Source organism: Rutidosis leptorrhynchoides, chromosome 11 (assembly GCF_046630445.1).
Source record: "Rutidosis leptorrhynchoides isolate AG116_Rl617_1_P2 chromosome 11, CSIRO_AGI_Rlap_v1, whole genome shotgun sequence".
NCBI classification, from domain to species: Eukaryota; Viridiplantae; Streptophyta; class Magnoliopsida; order Asterales; family Asteraceae; genus Rutidosis; species Rutidosis leptorrhynchoides.
This window is the reverse complement of record NC_092343.1, coordinates 165,154,435-165,178,893: the sequence shown is the minus strand read 5'-3', so window position 1 is coordinate 165,178,893 and position 24,459 is coordinate 165,154,435. Positions and strand designations below refer to the sequence as shown.

The 24,459-nt window shown below is 34.0% G+C and overlaps 1 pseudogene; it reads right to left on the bottom strand.

Moving 5' to 3' along the window:
* Nucleotides 1-2,238: 2,238 nt before the first annotated feature.
* On the bottom strand, nt 2,239-16,885 carry LOC139875208 (F-box/FBD/LRR-repeat protein At1g13570-like; annotated as a pseudogene).
* Between the last annotated feature and the right edge of the window lie 7,574 nt (nt 16,886-24,459).

The window sequence follows — 24,459 nt, the reverse complement described above, 5'->3', positions numbered from 1 at the left end:
TGCATCAATCATCAAAATTGAACGTTCTCCTTGCAACATACAATGGAATGTTAGTCAAAATATAAGCAATCAAAAATATGGAAGGAAAATGTAGAGATATCAACACACATCTCAAAGATAGAAAACGTGGCAACTGCAGAAATAAACAGAGGGCATCAAGACTTATAAAACCAAAAGTTTTTATTGCAGAATAGGTCCCTTGTTCAATTTCAATTAGATTTTTTTTTGAACGGCGGTCCCTTGTTCAATTTCAATTAGATTAATAAAATATTCTTTATTTAAATTTGAGTTTTAGGTAGTCCTTCTATTGAAATCGATGAAAGATGCTCAAAAAGTTAAAATGTAATAAAGTTCAGGAAGCTTGATAAATCTATTGCATGCCTGAATGAACTAGTATTGCTGGATATGACCATTTGTGTAAACGTAGGAGAATTTTCACACTTACATGTGTCCCTAGTATATCTTAGAGGGTGTTTGGGGTTACATTTTGTTAGTGATTTTTTTATTATCACGATTACAAAACGCAAATAATTTATTTTCAGTGTTTGGCAGTTAACATTTGAAAATTGATTAATTGCGATTTAATGGGTTAAAAACGCGATATTGAAATAGTGACATGGGAGGTACTGCACCAAAAACATGATTCTTATCTCGAGTAAAAATTACCGAATAGTCCTCTAAATATTTATGAAGCTTCCGTGGTATTTCACTAAAATTTACCTACTCCACCTCCATCTCACTCAGAGGCGGATCTAAAGTGTTAAGGAGGGGGGCGGTCGCCCCCGATGGATTTCGAAATTTTAGTGCAAATTTTTTCAGTTTTTCGATTTTGCCCCGGTGAAATTTTTTTTTGCCCCAAACCCTTCATATTTTGCTCCAAAACCTCTATATTTTGCCCCAAGACCTTCGTATTTTGCCCAAAAACCTTCAAATTTTGCTCAAAAAACTCTATATTTTGCCCCAAAACCTCTATATTTTTGCCAAAAAAAATTCCCTACGTTTTAAAAAAAAAATTCGCCTCCGGTGAAATTTTTTCCTGAATCCGCCACTGATCTCACTATTTAATTTATTTTCCATTTTACGTTTTTTTATATCTTAATGTGGATAACACGTATATCTCTTATACTTAATAAGAAATCTTTTATGATGCTATCTTTTTTCAAAAAAACCCACTTGTCAAAATACTAGCCTTTAGATGGGAATATTATCTTTTAATCCAAGCCATTAAAAATGCTTATGACATCATTTAGGGAAACCAACAGCAGTTATAGTTTTTAATTCCCTTCATGCCCATTGTTTAAATAATTATTTACTTAGTTTACTTAAATTTAGTAAAAAAGCTGGATAAACTGATACTAAGAGAGGTATGTTGTACCCGAATCACCTACAGAGCTCAAACACTATCTAGACTAAGAGAGGTCTGTTCGCTATTATTGCAGATATTACCACGGCTGCTCAACACTGGATCGCTCAGTATTCCTTTATTTTAAGACGTCAAAAAAAAGACTATACGTGCTAATTGGTTATTGTGCAGTTGGAACCTAAAATTTATCAATCTGTAATGCCTGACTTCATCAACTTCTTTTAATGGGTTACTGCATGACGTTATGGTACTTAATTCACATGCTCTTGTGTTTGACCTTTAGTCATTTTGTGATCCGAAACCGATCGTTTTGGTTCTTGTTTGTTGAAACTGATATATGAACGTGGTGAAGTTATTTTCCATTAACGGTAAATATGCAGAGATAGATTTGTGTTTGTCTCAGCACTATCTGGAAATGTAATATGTATAATCTATTCAAACAAATCAATGTATGAAATAGTAGTTTCATAGATACTATTCACTAAAGTATCATATCATGCAATGTTTGTTTCATATCATTCTCGTGATCTTAAATTCGCCATCCATTTATTTTTGAGGACCCGTCTCCATAAGTATTTGCAAGTAGGTTGATTAGTTACATACAGCTTTCAAAATATAAAAAGAGAAACAGCTATTGATGAGCTATCATGCAAGGAGCTTTTGATCTCATTTTGTATCAAATCAAACTGAGTACCAAGATGTTCGAACGCTTAGAGCATAAACCAATCATGTTACTGGTTTCATCAAACATTATTTACAGATCAGTAGAGTTGTGCATAGGTCCCACAGCATACATAGCATGGAAGATAGCTAACGGTAACTAGTATGCATATAAATTGCAATGTAATTTAAAGTCATTAATAGATAGATTGTAGTTACGGATCCAAGTAGTGAAGCTCTGCTTTCGAGGAAGCTCGTGGAAGCCGCATAACATCCTTAGCGAAGTTGTACTTTTCCTGAGCATCAGCAGTTACACGGGGTTGAATTGATATCTTTTCAAGAGTGGGAGAATGTTCAAGTCAAAGCTTTATAAAGAGTAACAAGGGACTTGAACTTTCTACATGGATTATTTCTATAGTTTTCAATCGGTTCATTGTCTGGTCCAAACAGTCAGACGCTTCCAAATAAGTTAATGCTGGTTTCACATCCAAATCCAAATGCACGTTCCAAAGACCCTAGAAATACATTAAAAGTGAGACTAGCGGTGCATTAAAAAAAACTACCTTAAGTTACTATATAAGCACACACAACACAGAAAACACAAGAGAAAACATTTAACACTCTTTACCTGATTATTCACATTGAGTTGTGTAGTGACCCGAACTTTTCCATGTTTATATATATTAATTGAGATTGATGTTTACATGATTAAATGTTTCCAACATGTTAAGCAATCAAACTTGTTAAGACTTGATTAATTGAAATAGGTTTCATATAGACAATTGACCACCCAAGTTGACCGGTGATTCACGAACGTTAAAACTTGTAAAAAAACTATATGATGACATATATATGGTTATATATATAGTTAACATGATATTATGATAAGTAAACATATCATTAATTATATTAACAATGAACTACATATGTAAAAACAAGACTACTAACTTAATGATTTTGAAACGAGACATATATGTAACGTTTATCGTTGTAACGACATTTAATGTATATATATCATATTAAGAGATATTCGTACATCATAATATCATGATAATATAATAATTTAAAATCTCTTTTGATATTATAAACATTGGGTTAACAACATTTAACAAGATCGTTAACCTAAAGGTTTCAAAACAACACTTACATGTAACGACTAACGATGACTTAACGACTCAGTTAAAATGTATATACATGTAGTGTTTTAATATGTATTTATACACTTTTGAAAGACTTCAATACACTTATCAAAATACTTCTACTTAACAAAAATGCTTACAATTACATTCTCGTTCAGTTTCATCAACAATTCTACTCGTATGCACCCGTATTCGTACTCGTACAATACACAGCTTTTAGATGTATGTACTATTGGTATATACACTCCAATGATCAGCTCTTAGCAGCCCATGTGAGTCACCTAACACATGTGGGAACCATCATTTGGCAACTAGCATGAAATATCTCATAAGATTACAAAAATATGAGTAATCATTCATGACTTATTTACATGAAAACAAAATTACATATCCTTTATATCTAATCCATACACCAACGACCAAAAACACCTACAAACACTTTCATTCTTCAATTTTCTTCATCTAATTGAACTCTCTCAAGTTCTATCTTCAAGTTCTAAGTGTTCTTCATAAATTCCAAAAGTTCTAGTTTCATAAAATCAAGAATACTTTCAAGTTTGCTAGCTCACTTCCAATCTTGTAAGGTGATCATCCAACCTCAAGAAATCTTTGTTTCTTACAGTAGGTTATCATTCTAATACAAGGTAATAATCATATTCAAACTTTGGTTCAATTTCTATAACTATAACAATCTTATTTCAAGTGATGATCTTACTTGAACTTGTTTTCGTGTCATGATTTTGCTTCAAGAACTTTGAGCCATCCAAGGATCCATTGAAGCTAGATCCATTTTTCTATTTTCCAGTAGGTTCATCCAAGGAACTTAAGGTAGTAATGATGTTCATAACATCATTCGATTCATACATATAAAGCTATCTTATTCGAAGGTTTAAACTTGTAATCACTAGAACATAGTTTAGTTAATTCTAAACTTGTTCGCAAACAAAAGTTAATCCTTCTAACTTGACTTTTAAAATCAACTAAACACATGTTCTATATCTATATGATATGCTAACTTAATGATTTAAAACCTGGAAACACGAAAAACACCGTAAAACCGGATTTACGCCGTCGTAGTAACACCGCGGGCTGTTTTGGGTTAGTTAATTAAAAACTATGATAAACTTTGATTTAAAAGTTGTTATTCTGAGAAAATGATTTTTATTATGAACATGAAACTATATCCAAAAATTATGGTTAAACTCAAAGTGGAAGTATGTTTTCTAAAATGGTCATCTAGACGTCGTTCTTTCGACTGAAATGACTACCTTTACAAAAACGACTTGTAACTTATTTTTCCGACTAGAAACCTATACTTTTTTTGTTTAGATTCATAAAATAGAGTTCAATATGAAACCATAGCAATTTGATTCACTCAAAACGGATTTAAAATGAAGAAGTTATGGGTAAAACAAGATTGGATAATTTTTCTCATTTTAGCTACGTGAAAATTGGTAACAAATCTATTCCAACCATAACTTAATCAACTTGTATTATATATTATGTAATCTTGAGATACCATAGACACGTATACAATGTTTCGACCTATCATGTCGACACATCTATATATATTTCGGAACAACCATAGACACTCTATATGTGAATGTTGGAGTTAGCTATACAGGGTTGAGGTTGATTCCAAAATATATATAGTTTGAGTTGTGATCAATACTGAGATACGTATACACTGGGTCGTGGATTGATTCAAGATAATATTTATCGATTTATTTCTGTACATCTAACTGTGGACAACTAGTTGTAGGTTACTAACGAGGACAGCTGACTTAATAAACTTAAAACATCAAAATATATTAAAAGTGTTGTAAATATATTTTGAACATACTTTGATATATATGTATATATTGTTATAGGTTCGTGAATCAACCAGTGGCCAAGTCTTACTTCCCGACGAAGTAAAAATCTGTGAAAGTGAGTTATAGTCCCACTTTTAAAATCTAATATTTTTGGGATGAGAATACATGCAGGTTTTATAAATGATTTACAAAATAGACACAAGTACGTGAAACTACATTCTATGGTTGAATTATCGAAATCGAATATGCCCCTTTTTATTAAGTCTGGTAATCTAAGAATTAGGGAACAGACACCCTAATTGACGCGAATCCTAAAGATAGATCTATTGGGCCTAACAAACCCCATCCAAAGTACCGGATGCTTTAGTACTTCGAAATTTATATCATATCCGAAGGGTGTCCCGGAATGATGGGGATATTCTTATATATGCATCTTGTTATTGTCGGTTACCAGGTGTTCACCATATGAATGATTTTTATCTCTATGTATGGGATGTGTATTGAAATATGAAATCTTGTGGTCTATTGTTACGATTTGATATATATAGGTTAAACCTATAACTCACCAACATTTTTGTTGACGTTTTAAGCATGTTTATTCTCAGGTGATTATTAAGAGCTTCCGCTGTCGCATACTTAAATAAGGACAAGATTTGGAGTCCATGCTTGTATGATATTGTGTAAAAACTGCATTCAAGAAACTTATTTTGTTGTAACATATTTGTATTGTAAACCATTATGTAATGGTCGTGTGTAAACAGGATATTTTAGATTATCATTATTTGATAATCTACGTAAAGCTTTTTAAACCTTTATTGATGAAATAAAGGTTATGGTTTGTTTAAAAATGAATGCAGTCTTTGAAAAACGTCTCATATAGAGGTCAAAACCTCGCAACGAAATCAATTAATATGGAACGTTTTTAATCAATAAGAACGGGACATTTCAGTTGGTATCAGAGCGTTGGTCTTAGAGAACCAGAAAATTTGCATTAGTGTGTCTTATCGAGTTTGTTAGGATGCATTAGTGAGTCTGGACTTCGACCGTGTTTTCTTTAAAAATGATTGCTTAACATTTTTGTTGGAAACTATATATTTTTAACATATGAATATTATGTGATATATTAATCTCTTAACGTGTTTGATATTATGTGATAGATGTCTACCTCTAGAACAAGTCCCATTGACTCACCTAATAATAATGAAGAGTCAAATGTAAATTGGAATGATTTGTGGACTGATTCACAAGTTCCCGAAGAGGAACCGGAAGAAGAGTCGGAACCGGAAGAAGAATCGGAACCGGAAGAAGAATCGGAACCGGATGAAGAAATAGAACCGGTGGGGGAAATAATAAAACGGTTAAGTAAAAGAAAATCCTCAACCAACCGACCAAAGTTAATTATGGTCAATGGTGTTTCCGCCAAGGAAGCAAAATATTGGGAGGATTACCAATTCTCCGATGAATCGGATTTCGACGAGAATTCCGATGATGTTATAGAAATTACCCCAACTGAATTTAAAAAGGCAAAAGAAAATAATAAGGGAAAGGGCATAAAAATAGAGAAATCTAATTCCAACCCCGATGAACTTTATATGTATCGTCAACCCCCGAAGTCCTTAAGTTGTAACAATGACCCGGGAACCTCTAAACCACCAGGTTTTTCTAAACCAATGTGGACAACGACGGCTCGTATTAGGGGAACATCATATATCCCTAGAAACTTGGCAAAACGAACCAAAACCGAAGAAGAAGAAACGAGCGAGTCGGAATAAGATAGTTGTATTCGTGTGGTGTAATATATGGAATATAGTGTTCTTATGCTTTATGATATATGTAAAAATTGCTTGTATTAATAAGTATTTTTTTTTATGAATCTAACTCTTGTCTATTTTACAGTTTAAAAACACAAAATGGATAGACAACCCAATATTTTAAGAGACCTACCCGGAGACATGATTGATGAAATCTTGTCTAGAGTCGGCCAGAATTCTTCGGCACAACTATTTAAGGCGAGATCAGTTTGTAAGACATTCGAAGAACGTTCCAAGAATGTCTTGGTTTATAAGAGACTTTCGTTTGAAAGATGGGGGATATCACATTGGGAAACCCATAAGTTACGATGTGTTTACTTTGACGCATATATTGCGGGGAACCCAAATGCTATTTTACGCAACGGGTTAAGAAATTATTTTGACTCAATATATCCGAATATTGGACTTCGTGATTTAGAAAAAGCGGCTAACATGCAACATAAAGAAGCATGTTATGCTTACGGATTAGTAATGTTCGCTTCTCACCAAAGTGAGAACAAGAACATCGGGCTACAACTATTAAACAAAACGTTTCCACAAGTGACGGAGTCGGTAATTGGGGTAAGAAATGAGGTTTTTAGATTATTACGGGACTGTTGGACATTACGTAACCCTCGTCCCTTTGATGACGTTACAACACGCTGTCTTATCAACGGCCATAACGGTTATGTTGCACAAGACCAAGGATGGGAAGTAGTCCTAGTAAAACCAGAATGCATGACTTGTTTCTGGACGTATGAATTACGTGTCTTTATTGCCTTTGCCGAACGACTTGTGTACTAGCTAGAATTGTCTTCACAGCTATCTTGTATCAAAGTTATTGTGTGCTATATTTCATGCTTTATGTAAAATAAGCGGTATTGTAAGTTTGTAAAATATTGTATAAAAGTTTGAACGCGAAATATTATTACAATCAGTTTTTCATATAGAATTGTAGTAGTTGAATTGTATATTAGCTACTAAGTATGAACTTAACGGGTAGGTACTACCCGAATTTAAACTTATAAAACGCTAATATGAAGAAAAAGCTTTTATAAATGAGTTCATATTATGCTACGAAATACTATTAACTACTCTTAATATTCTGTATGATTAACTTGTTCCATTTAACTATTTTGAAGGAAATGGCACCGACTACTCGACACACCGTGAATATGAATGAAGAGGAATTCCGTACTTTTCTAGCTTCAAACATAGCCGCAGTACAGGCTGCGCTACATACCAACAATAACCTTGGATCTAGCAGTACAGGAAATCGTGTAGGATGCACCTACAAAGAATTCACTGCCTGCAAACCTTTGGAATTTGATGGAACCGAAGGACCGATCGGATTGAAACGGTGGACCGAGAAGGTTGAATCGGTGTTTGCCATAAGTAAGTGTACTGAAGAGGACAAAGTGAAGTACGCTACGCATACCTTCACAGGTTCTGCATTAACATGGTGGAATACCTATCTAGAGCAAGTGGGACAAGATGATGTGTACGCACTACCGTGGTCAGCATTCAAGCACTTGATGAACGAGAAGTACCGTCCCAGAACCGAGGTCAATAAGCTCAAGACAGAACTTAGAGGGTTACGAACCCAAGGATTTGATATTACCACGTACGAAAGACGATTCACAGAATTGTGCCTATTGTGTCCGGGAGCATTCGAAGATGAGGAAGAGAAGATCGACGCGTTTGTGAAAGGATTACCGGAAAGAATCCAAGAAGATATAAGTTCACACGAGCCCGCCTCCATACAACAGGCATGTAGAATGGCTCACAAACTAGTGAACCAGATTGAAGAAAGAATTAAAGAACAGACTGCTGAAGAGGCCAATGTGAAGCAAGTCAAAAGAAAGTGGGAGGAAAACGGTGATAAGAATCACCAATACAACAACAACAGCAATTACAACAATAATCGCAACAATTATCCCAACAATCGCAACATCAATCGCAACTACAACAAACGGCCCAACAACAACAACAACAACAACAGCAACTACAACAATCATCCCAACAACAATAATAACCGCAACAACAACAACAATCAGAAGCAACTATGCCAAAGGTGTGAAAAGAATCACTCGGGGTTCTGCACCAAATTTTGCAACAAGTGTAAAAGAAATGGTCATAGCGCGGCGAAGTGTGAGGTCTACGGACCAGGGGTTAATAGAACGAAAGGAACAAATGGTGTCGGAACGAGTAATGGCGGAGCAAGTAGTGTCGGAGCAAGTTATGCCAATGTAGTTTGTTATAAATGTGGAAAACCAGGCCACATTATTAGAAATTGCCCGAACCAGGAGAACACGAATGGACAAGGCCGTGGAAGAGTTTTCAATATTAATGCGGTAGAGGCACAGGAAGACCCGGAGCTTGTTACGGGTACGTTTCTTATTGACAATAAATCTGCTTACGTTTTATTTGATTCGGGTGCGGATAGAAGCTATATGAGTAGAGATTTTTGTGCTAAATTAAGTTGTCCATTGACGCCTTTGGATAGTAAATTTTTACTCGAATTAGCAAATGGTAAATTAATTTCAGCAGATAATATATGTCGGAATCGAGAAATTAAACTGGTTAGCGAAACATTTAAGATTGATTTGATACCAGTAGAGTTAGGGAGTTTTGATGTGATAATCGGTATGGACTGGTTGAAAGAAGTGAAAGCGGAGATCGTTTGTTACAAAAATGCAATTCGCATTATACGAGAAAAAGGAAAACCCTTAATGGTGTACGGAGAAAAGGGCAACACGAAGCTACATCTTATTAGTAATTTGAAGGCACAAAAACTAATAAGAAAAGGTTGCTATGCTGTTCTAGCACACGTCGAGAAAGTACAAACTGAAGAAAAGAGCATCAATGATATTCCCATTGCAAAAGAATTTCCCGATGTATTTCCGAAAGAATTACCGGGATTACCCCCACATCGATCCGTTGAATTTCAAATAGATCTTGTACCAGGAGCTGCACCAATAGCTCGTGCTCCTTACAGACTCGCACCCAGCGAGATGAAAGAACTGCAAAGCCAATTACAAGAACTTTTAGAGCGTGGTTTCATTCGACCAAGCACATCACCGTGGGGAGCTCCTGTTTTGTTTGTCAAGAAGAAAGATGGTACATTCAGGTTGTGTATCGACTACCGAGAGTTGAACAAACTTACCATCAAGAACCGCTACCCACTACCGAGAATCGACGACTTATTTGATCAACTACAAGGCTCGTCTGTTTATTCAAAGATTGACTTACGTTCCGGGTATCATCAAATGCGGGTGAAAGAAGATGATATTCCAAAGACTGCTTTAAGAACACGTTACGGTCATTACGAGTTTATGGTCATGCCGTTTGGTTTAACTAATGCACCAGCTGTGTTCATGGACCTTATGAACCGAGTGTGTGGACCATACCTTGACAAGTTTGTCATTGTTTTCATTGATGACATACTTATTTACTCAAAGAATGACCAAGAACACGGTGAACATTTGAGAAAGGTGTTAGAAGTATTGAGGAAGGAAGAATTGTACGCTAAGTTTTCAAAGTGTGCATTTTGGTTGGAAGAAGTTCAATTCCTCGGTCACATAGTGAACAAAGAAGGTATTAAGGTGGATCCGGCAAAGATAGAAACTGTTGAAAAGTGGGAAACCCCGAAAACTCCGAAACACATACGCCAGTTTTTAGGACTAGCTGGTTACTACAGAAGGTTCATCCAAGACTTTTCCAGAATAGCAAAACCCTTGACTGCATTAACGCATAAAGGGAAGAAATTTGAATGGAATGATGAACAAGAGAAAGCGTTTCAGTTATTGAAGAAAAAGCTAACTACAGCACCTATATTGTCATTGCCTGAAGGGAATGATGATTTTGTGATTTATTGTGACGCATCAAAGCAAGGTCTCGGTTGTGTATTAATGCAACGAACGAAGGTGATTGCTTATGCGTCTAGACAATTGAAGATTCACGAACAAAATTATACGATGCATGATTTGGAATTAGGCGCGGTTGTTTTTGCATTAAAGACTTGGAGGCACTACTTATATGGGGTCAAAAGTATTATATATACCGACCACAAAAGTCTTCAACACATATTTAATCAGAAACAACTGAATATGAGGCAGCGTAGGTGGATTGAATTATTGAATGATTACGATTTTGAGATTCGTTACCACCCGGGGAAGGCAAATGTGGTAGCCGATGCCTTGAGCAGGAAGGATAGAGAACCCATTCGAGTAAAATCTATGAATATAATGATTCATAATAACATTACTACTCAAATAAAGGAGGCGCAACAAGGAGTTTTAAAAGAGGGAAATTTAAAGGATGAAATACCCAAAGGATCGGAGAAGCATCTTAATATTCGGGAAGACGGAACCCGGTATAGGGCTGAAAGGATTTGGGTACCAAAATTTGGAGATATGAGAGAAATGGTACTTAGAGAAGCTCATAAAACCAGATACTCAATACATCCTGGAACGGGGAAGATGTACAAGGATCTCAAGAAACATTTTTGGTGGCCGGGTATGAAAGCCGATGTTGCTAAATATGTAGGAGAATGTTTGACGTGTTCTAAGGTCAAAGCTGAGCATCAAAAACCATCAGGTCTACTTCAACAACCCGAAATCCCGGAATGGAAATGGGAAAACATTACCATGGATTTCATCACTAAATTGCCAAGGACTGCAAGTGGTTTTGATACTATTTGGGTAATAGTTGATCGTCTCACCAAATCAGCACACTTCCTACCAATAAGAGAAGATGAGAAGATGGAGAAGTTAGCACGACTGTATTTGAAGGAAGTCGTCTCCAGACATGGAATACCAATCTCTATTATCTCTGATAGGGATGGCAGATTTATTTCAAGATTCTGGCAGACATTACAGCAAGCATTAGGAACTCGTCTAGACATGAGTACTGCCTATCATCCACAAACTGATGGGCAGAGCGAAAGGACGATACAAACGCTTGAAGACATGCTACGAGCATGTGTTATTGATTTCGGAAACAGTTGGGATCGACATCTACCGTTAGCAGAATTTTCCTACAACAACAGCTACCATTCAAGCATTGAGATGGCGCCGTTTGAAGCACTTTATGGTAGAAAGTGCAGGTCTCCGATTTGTTGGAGTGAGGTGGGGGATAGACAGATTACGGGTCCGGAGATTATACAAGAAACTACCGAGAAGATCATCCAAATTCAACAACGGTTAAAAACCGCCCAAAGTCGACAAAAGAGCTACGCTGACATTAAAAGAAAAGATATAGAATTTGAAATTGGAGAGATGGTCATGCTTAAAGTTTCACCTTGGAAAGGCGTTGTTCGATTTGGTAAACGAGGGAAATTAAATCCAAGGTATATTGGACCATTCAAGATTATTGATCGTGTCGGACCAGTAGCTTATCGACTTGAGTTACCTCAACAACTCGCGGCTGTACATAACACTTTCCACGTCTCGAATTTGAAGAAATGTTTTGCTAAAGAAGATCTCACTATTCCGTTAGATGAAATCCAAATCAACGAAAAACTCCAATTCATCGAAGAACCCGTCGAAATAATGGATCGTGAGGTTAAAAGACTTAAGCAAAACAAGATACCAATTATTAAGGTTCGATGGAATGCTCGTAGAGGACCCGAGTTCACCTGGGAGCGTGAAGATCAGATGAAGAAGAAATACCCGCATCTATTTCCAGAAGATTCGTCAGCACCTTCAACAGCTTAAAATTTCGGGACGAAATTTATTTAACGGGTAGGTACTGTAGTGACCCGAACTTTTCCATGTTTATATATATTAATTGAGATTGATGTTTACATGATTAAATGTTTCCAACATGTTAAGCAATCAAACTTGTTAAGACTTGATTAATTGAAATAGGTTTCATATAGACAATTGACCACCCAAGTTGACCGGTGATTCACGAACGTTAAAACTTGTAAAAAAACTATATGATGACATATATATGGTTATATATATAGTTAACATGATATTATGATAAGTAAACATATCATTAATTATATTAACAATGAACTACATATGTAAAAACAAGACTACTAACTTAATGATTTTGAAACGAGACATATATGTAACGTTTATCGTTGTAACGACATTTAATGTATATATATCATATTAAGAGATATTCGTACATCATAATATCATGATAATATAATAATTTAAAATCTCTTTTGATATTATAAACATTGGGTTAACAACATTTAACAAGATCGTTAACCTAAAGGTTTCAAAACAACACTTACATGTAACGACTAACGATGACTTAACGACTCAGTTAAAATGTATATACATGTAGTGTTTTAATATGTATTTATACACTTTTGAAAGACTTCAATACACTTATCAAAATACTTCTACTTAACAAAAATGCTTACAATTACATTCTCGTTCAGTTTCATCAACAATTCTACTCGTATGCACCCGTATTCGTACTCGTACAATACACAGCTTTTAGATGTATGTACTATTGGTATATACACTCCAATGATCAGCTCTTAGCAGCCCATGTGAGTCACCTAACACATGTGGGAACCATCATTTGGCAACTAGCATGAAATATCTCATAAGATTACAAAAATATGAGTAATCATTCATGACTTATTTACATGAAAACAAAATTACATATCCTTTATATCTAATCCATACACCAACGACCAAAAACACCTACAAACACTTTCATTCTTCAATTTTCTTCATCTAATTGAACTCTCTCAAGTTCTATCTTCAAGTTCTAAGTGTTCTTCATAAATTCCAAAAGTTCTAGTTTCATAAAATCAAGAATACTTTCAAGTTTGCTAGCTCACTTCCAATCTTGTAAGGTGATCATCCAACCTCAAGAAATCTTTGTTTCTTACAGTAGGTTATCATTCTAATACAAGGTAATAATCATATTCAAACTTTGGTTCAATTTCTATAACTATAACAATCTTATTTCAAGTGATGATCTTACTTGAACTTGTTTTCGTGTCATGATTTTGCTTCAAGAACTTTGAGCCATCCAAGGATCCATTGAAGCTAGATCCATTTTTCTATTTTCCAGTAGGTTCATCCAAGGAACTTAAGGTAGTAATGATGTTCATAACATCATTCGATTCATACATATAAAGCTATCTTATTCGAAGGTTTAAACTTGTAATCACTAGAACATAGTTTAGTTAATTCTAAACTTGTTCGCAAACAAAAGTTAATCCTTCTAACTTGACTTTTAAAATCAACTAAACACATGTTCTATATCTATATGATATGCTAACTTAATGATTTAAAACCTGGAAACACGAAAAACACCGTAAAACCGGATTTACGCCGTCGTAGTAACACCGCGGGCTGTTTTGGGTTAGTTAATTAAAAACTATGATAAACTTTGATTTAAAAGTTGTTATTCTGAGAAAATGATTTTTATTATGAACATGAAACTATATCCAAAAATTATGGTTAAACTCAAAGTGGAAGTATGTTTTCTAAAATGGTCATCTAGACGTCGTTCTTTCGACTGAAATGACTACCTTTACAAAAACGACTTGTAACTTATTTTTCCGACTAGAAACCTATACTTTTTTTGTTTAGATTCATAAAATAGAGTTCAATATGAAACCATAGCAATTTGATTCACTCAAAACGGATTTAAAATGAAGAAGTTATGGGTAAAACAAGATTGGATAATTTTTCTCATTTTAGCTACGTGAAAATTGGTAACAAATCTATTCCAACCATAACTTAATCAACTTGTATTATATATTATGTAATCTTGAGATACCATAGACACGTATACAATGTTTCGACCTATCATGTCGACACATCTATATATATTTCGGAACAACCATAGACACTCTATATGTGAATGTTGGAGTTAGCTATACAGGGTTGAGGTTGATTCCAAAATATATATAGTTTGAGTTGTGATCAATACTGAGATACGTATACACTGGGTCGTGGATTGATTCAAGATAATATTTATCGATTTATTTCTGTACATCTAACTGTGGACAACTAGTTGTAGGTTACTAACGAGGACAGCTGACTTAATAAACTTAAAACATCAAAATATATTAAAAGTGTTGTAAATATATTTTGAACATACTTTGATATATATGTATATATTGTTATAGGTTCGTGAATCAACCAGTGGCCAAGTCTTACTTCCCGACGAAGTAAAAATCTGTGAAAGTGAGTTATAGTCCCACTTTTAAAATCTAATATTTTTGGGATGAGAATACATGCAGGTTTTATAAATGATTTACAAAATAGACACAAGTACGTGAAACTACATTCTATGGTTGAATTATCGAAATCGAATATGCCCCTTTTTATTAAGTCTGGTAATCTAAGAATTAGGGAACAGACACCCTAATTGACGCGAATCCTAAAGATAGATCTATTGGGCCTAACAAACCCCATCCAAAGTACCGGATGCTTTAGTACTTCGAAATTTATATCATATCCGAAGGGTGTCCCGGAATGATGGGGATATTCTTATATATGCATCTTGTTATTGTCGGTTACCAGGTGTTCACCATATGAATGATTTTTATCTCTATGTATGGGATGTGTATTGAAATATGAAATCTTGTGGTCTATTGTTACGATTTGATATATATAGGTTAAACCTATAACTCACCAACATTTTTGTTGACGTTTTAAGCATGTTTATTCTCAGGTGATTATTAAGAGCTTCCGCTGTCGCATACTTAAATAAGGACAAGATTTGGAGTCCATGCTTGTATGATATTGTGTAAAAACTGCATTCAAGAAACTTATTTTGTTGTAACATATTTGTATTGTAAACCATTATGTAATGGTCGTGTGTAAACAGGATATTTTAGATTATCATTATTTGATAATCTACGTAAAGCTTTTTAAACCTTTATTGATGAAATAAAGGTTATGGTTTGTTTAAAAATGAATGCAGTCTTTGAAAAACGTCTCATATAGAGGTCAAAACCTCGCAACGAAATCAATTAATATGGAACGTTTTTAATCAATAAGAACGGGACATTTCAAGTTGTCCCAAGTTAGGTGAGTTCCGAAGCATACATAAAACACCTTGAAGTTGATACAAATCACCAAATTTGAAGTTACGTAAGCTGAGAGTCTTTAAACTATTAGCCGGGTGTGGAAGCCACTTAGGAATATTTTCAGCAATAGAAAACTGTGAGGGTGAAAGTGAGATTTTAAGTTACCAAAGATGATATGAAAGAAATGTTCTGTTGCTCAAACGCAGATACGATAAAGAACAAAGATCAAATATTAGAATTTAAAATTCAAATCATACCTCGAGAAAATACCCGTCGATAAGAAACAACACAAGACATGGCATATTACTTAACAAGGTGGCCAAATTAATTCTTTCAACTCCTTGAATGGGTAGTATGAAACCTATACCAACCGCACTAAGACATTTACTATGTAATAACTGAAGCAAAGTTGCATCAGGACAATATAGGACCGTTAACTTAAATAAACTTGTAGACTTGATCTTGAAATTGTAAACAATGGTGCATGCAGACAGTTTCAACACCTTAAGTTGTGGTAAGTTGAGGATAGTTCCATGCAAGTTAGCCCCAAATTGAATATTCCTAAGCACAAGATCTTTGAGATAGATAAATCCTTGAAAATTGAGTGGTGGCTTAATAATACAGTTTTCGAGTTCTAGCTTTCTCAATTCTAAACAACGAAATAAATAACATGGAAGTTGATAACGTTGGTTTAAATTAGTAAGGATGAGTTCCCTAATAACACCGTCTCTTGACAAGGATAAAATCCACTGATCGACTTCTTGGAAACTATCAAGAGAAATGTTTGGTATGTGGAGATGTAACTTTAAGAGAGGACCCTTGAGAAAGTTAAAGATTTGGTTTGAGATCGTAATAAACCCATTATGACCAAAAGCTTCATTTTTGGCAAACTTTTCAGAGAAATGTTTATCAAGAACCAGCGAACTCAGTGTGGTCCATTTGTACCTCCAACTTTTTGATAAAACGTGTGTCCTTACATCATCTTGAACGGGGAGCTTCTCTAAAATCGAGTCTATCAAGTTCTCTGGCAAGTAACTGATTCTATCCAGTTCAGTACAAGTTACAAACCTCCTCTTAGTATTAAAATTATTACCTGTCATTTAATTTAAGAAAACCAAGACTAGGTTATTTAATAGAAAACAAAATACATGAAACTAGGAAAACTTATATATAGGGTTGTATAGTGATGCAACAGACATTGGAATGATGCCGAATGACATACTAAGTGGTAGAACTTAGTAGTTACCAATACAAGTGTACTTAACCATCTGATGGTCACAATAAAAGCATGAAATATTGAAAGGGAAAATAGAGATAGCAACACACATCTCAAAGATAGAAACCAAGGCGACTGTAGAAATAAACAACGTGGGCATCAAAATTATAAAAAGCTGAGTAGTAAGACAAGAAGGTTCAAAAGGTTATTAAGGGTATGAATAAAAGATACGAGATCTTAAAATTAAAAAAAGTTGAGTAGTCAGAGTGAACATGTGAAATTTAAGCTGATCAATAAAATGAACATTTTACTTATACCTACAGAGTTATAAGTAGGGCCAACATTTAATTTTCAAAGTATTATCAGTTCTTCCTTTAAAAAGGCTGGTTCTACCTCTCTTAATCTTTTATAAATTTTCAACAAATCAGGGTTTCGCTTTCACTATCTTGCATCTTTTAATCAGTATAGGAAAAAAAAAAAAAAAACTTGTAAACATTGTATAATTATGCGAAAACCTAAAGTAATCCATTCATACTTGCTGCTTTATTTTTAGGGCTTCTAACATATATCTAGGATAAATTCCGGTCACTTGAATATGTTTCGAATAAACCGCTAACTAAGTTATAACACTGATAATCAATTAAATTGTAAACCGGAATCTACGAGTTCAACTGGATAAATAATGTATGTATTATTATAGAATTAAATTAAAGAATGTAAAAAGTCGAATAAGAAATTACAACAGGAATCAAGTTTTTTCAAACATAAGTACGTCTATATGAAAGAATCAAACAAATTATGAGGTAGAAATTATATTACCGATATTAAGAATTACAGATGAATCCATAGGAGTACCGATTGGAGTTTATCGTCCAAATTGTAGTGCCTTTTCGTTGTAAGTTTTTCAGAGTTCAAGGTTTTAAGGGTTTATGTCAAGGTAGTTTAATAAGTTAATCATCCCTCAACTTTTGTTTTATGTGTATTTTCCAAAACCAACTTTCTTTGCAGAATAGGTCCCTTGTTCAATTAAAATTTTAAAAATTACTAAAATACTCTACTTAAATTTTATTTAATATTTTTTTTCCTTCAGTTGAAAAAAATCAAGATCGCATACCAAGATGCTCAAATGTGATGGATTTTTTTACCTTGTGCGGATTTTATGTTAGGGTCTTTGTTGTAATTAAGTCAAATTTTTAATCAATACGTGGTTACTACTATCCTTTTTACGAAACTTTGTAATTGAAAGGTTTGTTTTCAAACCTATGGGCGACGAATTCATCACTACTCTATGCATAACGTTTGTAAGCAATGTTACATGGTCAACCAAGATGCGCAGCTAGAGTTTTGAGTTTTGAACCTGAGAGTTCTTGTGGGGATATCAAGACACGTATTACTATGTCATCTTAGATCCATGTGATGTGAGTCATTATGTGATTTTGAGGATTCAAATTCTGGAACACTACTAAAGATTTTTAGAGCGGTTATGTTCAATCACTAATGTGTTTTTAATTAAATATTGCTTTCTAGTTTAAATGTTTATTGTAATTTTATAGGTTTAAGGCTCTAGCAACATCAGTTCAAACACACCATTAACATCACCATTAACATTATTTAAACTATTCAAGAAATTATTCAACTGTAATATGGAAGAAGACTTTTGAAGTAGTCTTTGTAATTGAACATTCGAATAAGTCCACATAATAGTTTAGTCCAACTGCACTATATTAAATGAAATGTATCTACTGTCAAAATTTTCACCACAAGATTTATTATTAGATTCATTAAAAGACAGAAATATCCCCGATGCAGATCCACCAACCGCTAAAGATGTCAATCTTTTGTATCAATTTTTCGATAGAAGGTATGTCCTGATGCAGTCATATTTGGTGGTGTTATTGAACGTTTATGCTGATCTACATTGTATGAAATGGTTTGTTCGTTACATTGTGCAGTAATAAGGTTGTGGTTTTGACTGGAGCTGGGATAAGCACAGAATGTGGTATTCCCGATTATAGAAGGTATTCATGATTGTTATGTTTTCCGTTCTGCGTTCTGTAGATGTGACAGTTTAGATCAATTTATTTGTAACTGAATCAATTTAGGTTACATTATATCTCTCAACGGGGGCAGAAGGTAACATAGCAAGTACTATCTTAATAGAGAATGGATCAAATGAGTTGAAAGACACCCAACGTATATATTCGGTCCATAAAAACCACCTAAATCACTTTAACCAAAAAATATTACTAGTTTATTATCAAAGTCATATATTTTGGATATGATATCCTGGTTATTTACATGAAAATTTGGACATAAAGTCTTTCAGGTCAACGCAACCTCACACGTACGCGTACCTAAGTTACCCACCATTTACCTACTCTGCCCATTTTACCACCTAATAGTCTGGTTTCATAAAGGGAGTAAGGGGCATATCCTGTTTAGTAGTTGTCACCTACTGATAATCTGCATGTATAATTATATATTCCGTAATCATATTTGATGAGCTAGTTATTCACTTATTTGTATATACTTGATCAGCAACCCACCAACTACCTAACCTTCCCATTTTAACCACCTGATATTCTGGTTTATAAAGGGACATATTCTGTTTAGTGGTTGTTACTGTAGTGACCCGAACTTTTCCATGTTTATATATATTAATTGAGATTGATGTTTACATGATTAAATGTTTCCAACATGTTAAGCAATCAAACTTGTTAAGACTTGATTAATTGAAATAGGTTTCATATAGACAATTGACCACCCAAGTTGACCGGTGATTCACGAACGTTAAAACTTGTAAAAAAACTATATGATGACATATATATGGTTATATATATAGTTAACATGATATTATGATAAGTAAACATATCATTAATTATATTAACAATGAACTACATATGTAAAAACAAGACTACTAACTTAATGATTTTGAAACGAGACATATATGTAACGTTTATCGTTGTAACGACATTTAATGTATATATATCATATTAAGAGATATTCGTACATCATAATATCATGATAATATAATAATTTAAAATCTCTTTTGATATTATAAACATTGGGTTAACAACATTTAACAAGATCGTTAACCTAAAGGTTTCAAAACAACACTTACATGTAACGACTAACGATGACTTAACGACTCAGTTAAAATGTATATACATGTAGTGTTTTAATATGTATTTATACACTTTTGAAAGACTTCAATACACTTATCAAAATACTTCTACTTAACAAAAATGCTTACAATTACATTCTCGTTCAGTTTCATCAACAATTCTACTCGTATGCACCCGTATTCGTACTCGTACAATACACAGCTTTTAGATGTATGTACTATTGGTATATACACTCTAATGATCAGCTCTTAGCAGCCCATGTGAGTCACCTAACACATGTGGGAACCATCATTTGGCAACTAGCATGAAATATCTCATAAGATTACAAAAATATGAGTAATCATTCATGACTTATTTACATGAAAACAAAATTACATATCCTTTATATCTAATCCATACACCAACGACCAAAAACACCTACAAACACTTTCATTCTTCAATTTTCTTCATCTAATTGAACTCTCTCAAGTTCTATCTTCAAGTTCTAAGTGTTCTTCATAAATTCCAAAAGTTCTAGTTTCATAAAATCAAGAATACTTTCAAGTTTGCTAGCTCACTTCCAATCTTGTAAGGTGATCATCCAACCTCAAGAAATCTTTGTTTCTTACAGTAGGTTATCATTCTAATACAAGGTAATAATCATATTCAAACTTTGGTTCAATTTCTATAACTATAACAATCTTATTTCAAGTGATGATCTTACTTGAACTTGTTTTCGTGTCATGATTTTGCTTCAAGAACTTTGAGCCATCCAAGGATCCATTGAAGCTAGATCCATTTTTCTCTTTTCCAGTAGGTTCATCCAAGGAACTTAAGGTAGTAATGATGTTCATAACATCATTCGATTCATACATATAAAGCTATCTTATTCGAAGGTTTAAACTTGTAATCACTAGAACATAGTTTAGTTAATTCTAAACTTGTTCGCAAACAAAAGTTAATCCTTCTAACTTGACTTTTAAAATCAACTAAACACATGTTCTATATCTATATGATATGCTAACTTAATGATTTAAAACCTGGAAACACGAAAAACACCGTAAAACCGGATTTACGCCGTCGTAGTAACACCGCGGGCTGTTTTGGGTTAGTTAATTAAAAACTATGATAAACTTTGATTTAAAAGTTGTTATTCTGAGAAAATGATTTTTATTATGAACATGAAACTATATCCAAAAATTATGGTTAAACTCAAAGTGGAAGTATGTTTTCTAAAATGGTCATCTAGACGTCGTTCTTTCGACTGAAATGACTACCTTTACAAAAACGACTTGTAACTTATTTTTCCGACTAGAAACCTATACTTTTTTTGTTTAGATTCATAAAATAGAGTTCAATATGAAACCATAGCAATTTGATTCACTCAAAACGGATTTAAAATGAAGAAGTTATGGGTAAAACAAGATTGGATAATTTTTCTCATTTTAGCTACGTGAAAATTGGTAACAAATCTATTCCAACCATAACTTAATCAACTTGTATTATATATTATGTAATCTTGAGATACCATAGACACGTATACAATGTTTCGACCTATCATGTCGACACATCTATATATATTTCGGAACAACCATAGACACTCTATATGTGAATGTTGGAGTTAGCTATACAGGGTTGAGGTTGATTCCAAAATATATATAGTTTGAGTTGTGATCAATACTGAGATACGTATACACTGGGTCGTGGATTGATTCAAGATAATATTTATCGATTTATTTCTGTACATCTAACTGTGGACAACTAGTTGTAGGTTACTAACGAGGACAGCTGACTTAATAAACTTAAAACATCAAAATATATTAAAAGTGTTGTAAATATATTTTGAACATACTTTGATATATATGTATATATTGTTATAGGTTCGTGAATCAACCAGTGGCCAAGTCTTACTTCCCGACGAAGTAAAAATCTGTGAAAGTGAGTTATAGTCCCACTTTTAAAATCTAATATTTTGGGATGAGAATACATGCAGGTTTTATAAATGATTTACAAAATAGACACAAGTACGTGAAACTACATTCTATGGTTGAATTATCGAAATCGAATATGCCCCTTTTTATTAAGTCTGGTAATCTAAGAATTAGGGAACAGACACCCTAATTGACGCGAATCCTAAAGATAGATCTATTGGGCCTAACAAACCCCATCCAAAGTACCGGATGCTTTAGTACTTCGAAATTTATATCATATCCGAAGGGTGTCCCGGAATGATGGGGATATTCTTATATATGCATCTTGTTATTGTCGGTTACCAGGTGTTCACCATATGAATGATTTTTATCTCTATGTATGGGATGTGTATTGAAATATGAAATCTTGTGGTCTATTGTTACGATTTGATATATATAGGTTAAACCTATAACTCACCAACATTTTTGTTGACGTTTTAAGCATGTTTATTCTCAGGTGATTATTAAGAGCTTCCGCTGTCGCATACTTAAATAAGGACAAGATTTGGAGTCCATGCTTGTATGATATTGTGTAAAAACTGCATTCAAGAAACTTATTTTGTTGTAACATATTTGTATTGTAAACCATTATGTAATGGTCGTGTGTAAACAGGATATTTAAGATTATCATTATTTGATAATCTACGTAAAGTTTTTTTAAACCTTTATTGATGAAATAAAGGTTATGGTTTGTTTAAAAATGAATGCAGTCTTTGAAAAACGTCTCATATAGAGGTCAAAACCTCGCAACGAAATCAATTAATATGGAACGTTTTTAATCAATAAGAACGGGACATTTCAGTTGGTATCAGAGCGTTGGTCTTAGAGAACCAGAAAATTTGCATTAGTGTGTCTTATCGAGTTTGTTAGGATGCATTAGTGAGTCTGGACTTCGACCGTGTTTTCTTTAAAAATGATTGCTTAACATTTTTGTTGGAAACTATATATTTTTAACATATGAATATTATGTGATATATTAATCTCTTAACGTGTTTGATATTATGTGATAGATGTCTACCTCTAGAACAAGTCCCATTGACTCACCTAATAATAATGAAGAGTCAAATGTAAATTGGAATGATTTGTGGACTGATTCACAAGTTCCCGAAGAGGAACCGGAAGAAGAGTCGGAACCGGAAGAAGAATCGGAACCGGAAGAAGAATCGGAACCGGATGAAGAAATAGAACCGGTGGGGGAAATAATAAAACGGTTAAGTAAAAGAAAATCCTCAACCAACCGACCAAAGTTAATTATGGTCAATGGTGTTTCCGCCAAGGAAGCAAAATATTGGGAGGATTACCAATTCTCCGATGAATCGGATTCCGACGAGAATTCCGATGATGTTATAGAAATTACCCCAACTGAATTTAAAAAGGCAAAAGAAAATAATAAGGGAAAGGGCATAAAAATAGAGAAATCTAATTCCAACCCCGATGAACTTTATATGTATCGTCAACCCCCGAAGTCCTTAAGTTGTAACAATGACCCGGGAACCTCTAAACCACCAGGTTTTTCTAAACCAATGTGGACAACGACGGCTCGTATTAGGGGAACATCATATATCCCTAGAAACTTGGCAAAACGAACCAAAACCGAAGAAGAAGAAACGAGCGAGTCGGAATAAGATAGTTGTATTCGTGTGGTGTAATATATGGAATATAGTGTTCTTATGCTTTATGATATATGTAAAAATTGCTTGTATTAATAAGTATTTTTTTTATGAATCTAACTCTTGTCTATTTTACAGTTTAAAAACACAAAATGGATAGACAACCCAATATTTTAAGAGACCTACCCGGAGACATGATTGATGAAATCTTGTCTAGAGTCGGCCAGAATTCTTCGGCACAACTATTTAAGGCGAGATCAGTTTGTAAGACATTCGAAGAACGTTCCAAGAATGTCTTGGTTTATAAGAGACTTTCGTTTGAAAGATGGGGGATATCACATTGGGAAACCCATAAGTTACGATGTGTTTACTTTGACGCATATATTGCGGGGAACCCAAATGCTATTTTACGCAACGGGTTAAGAAATTATTTTGACTCAATATATCCGAATATTGGACTTCGTGATTTAGAAAAAGCGGCTAACATGCAACATAAAGAAGCATGTTATGCTTACGGATTAGTAATGTTCGCTTCTCACCAAAGTGAGAACAAGAACATCAGGCTACAACTATTAAACAAAACGTTTCCACAAGTGACGGAGTCGGTAATTGGGGTAAGAAATGAGGTTTTTAGATTATTACAGGACTGTTGGACATTACGTAACCCTCGTCCCTTTGATGACGTTACAACACGCTGTCTTATCAACGGCCATAACGGTTATGTTGCACAAGACCAAGGATGGGAAGTAGTCCTAGTAAAACCAGAATGCATGA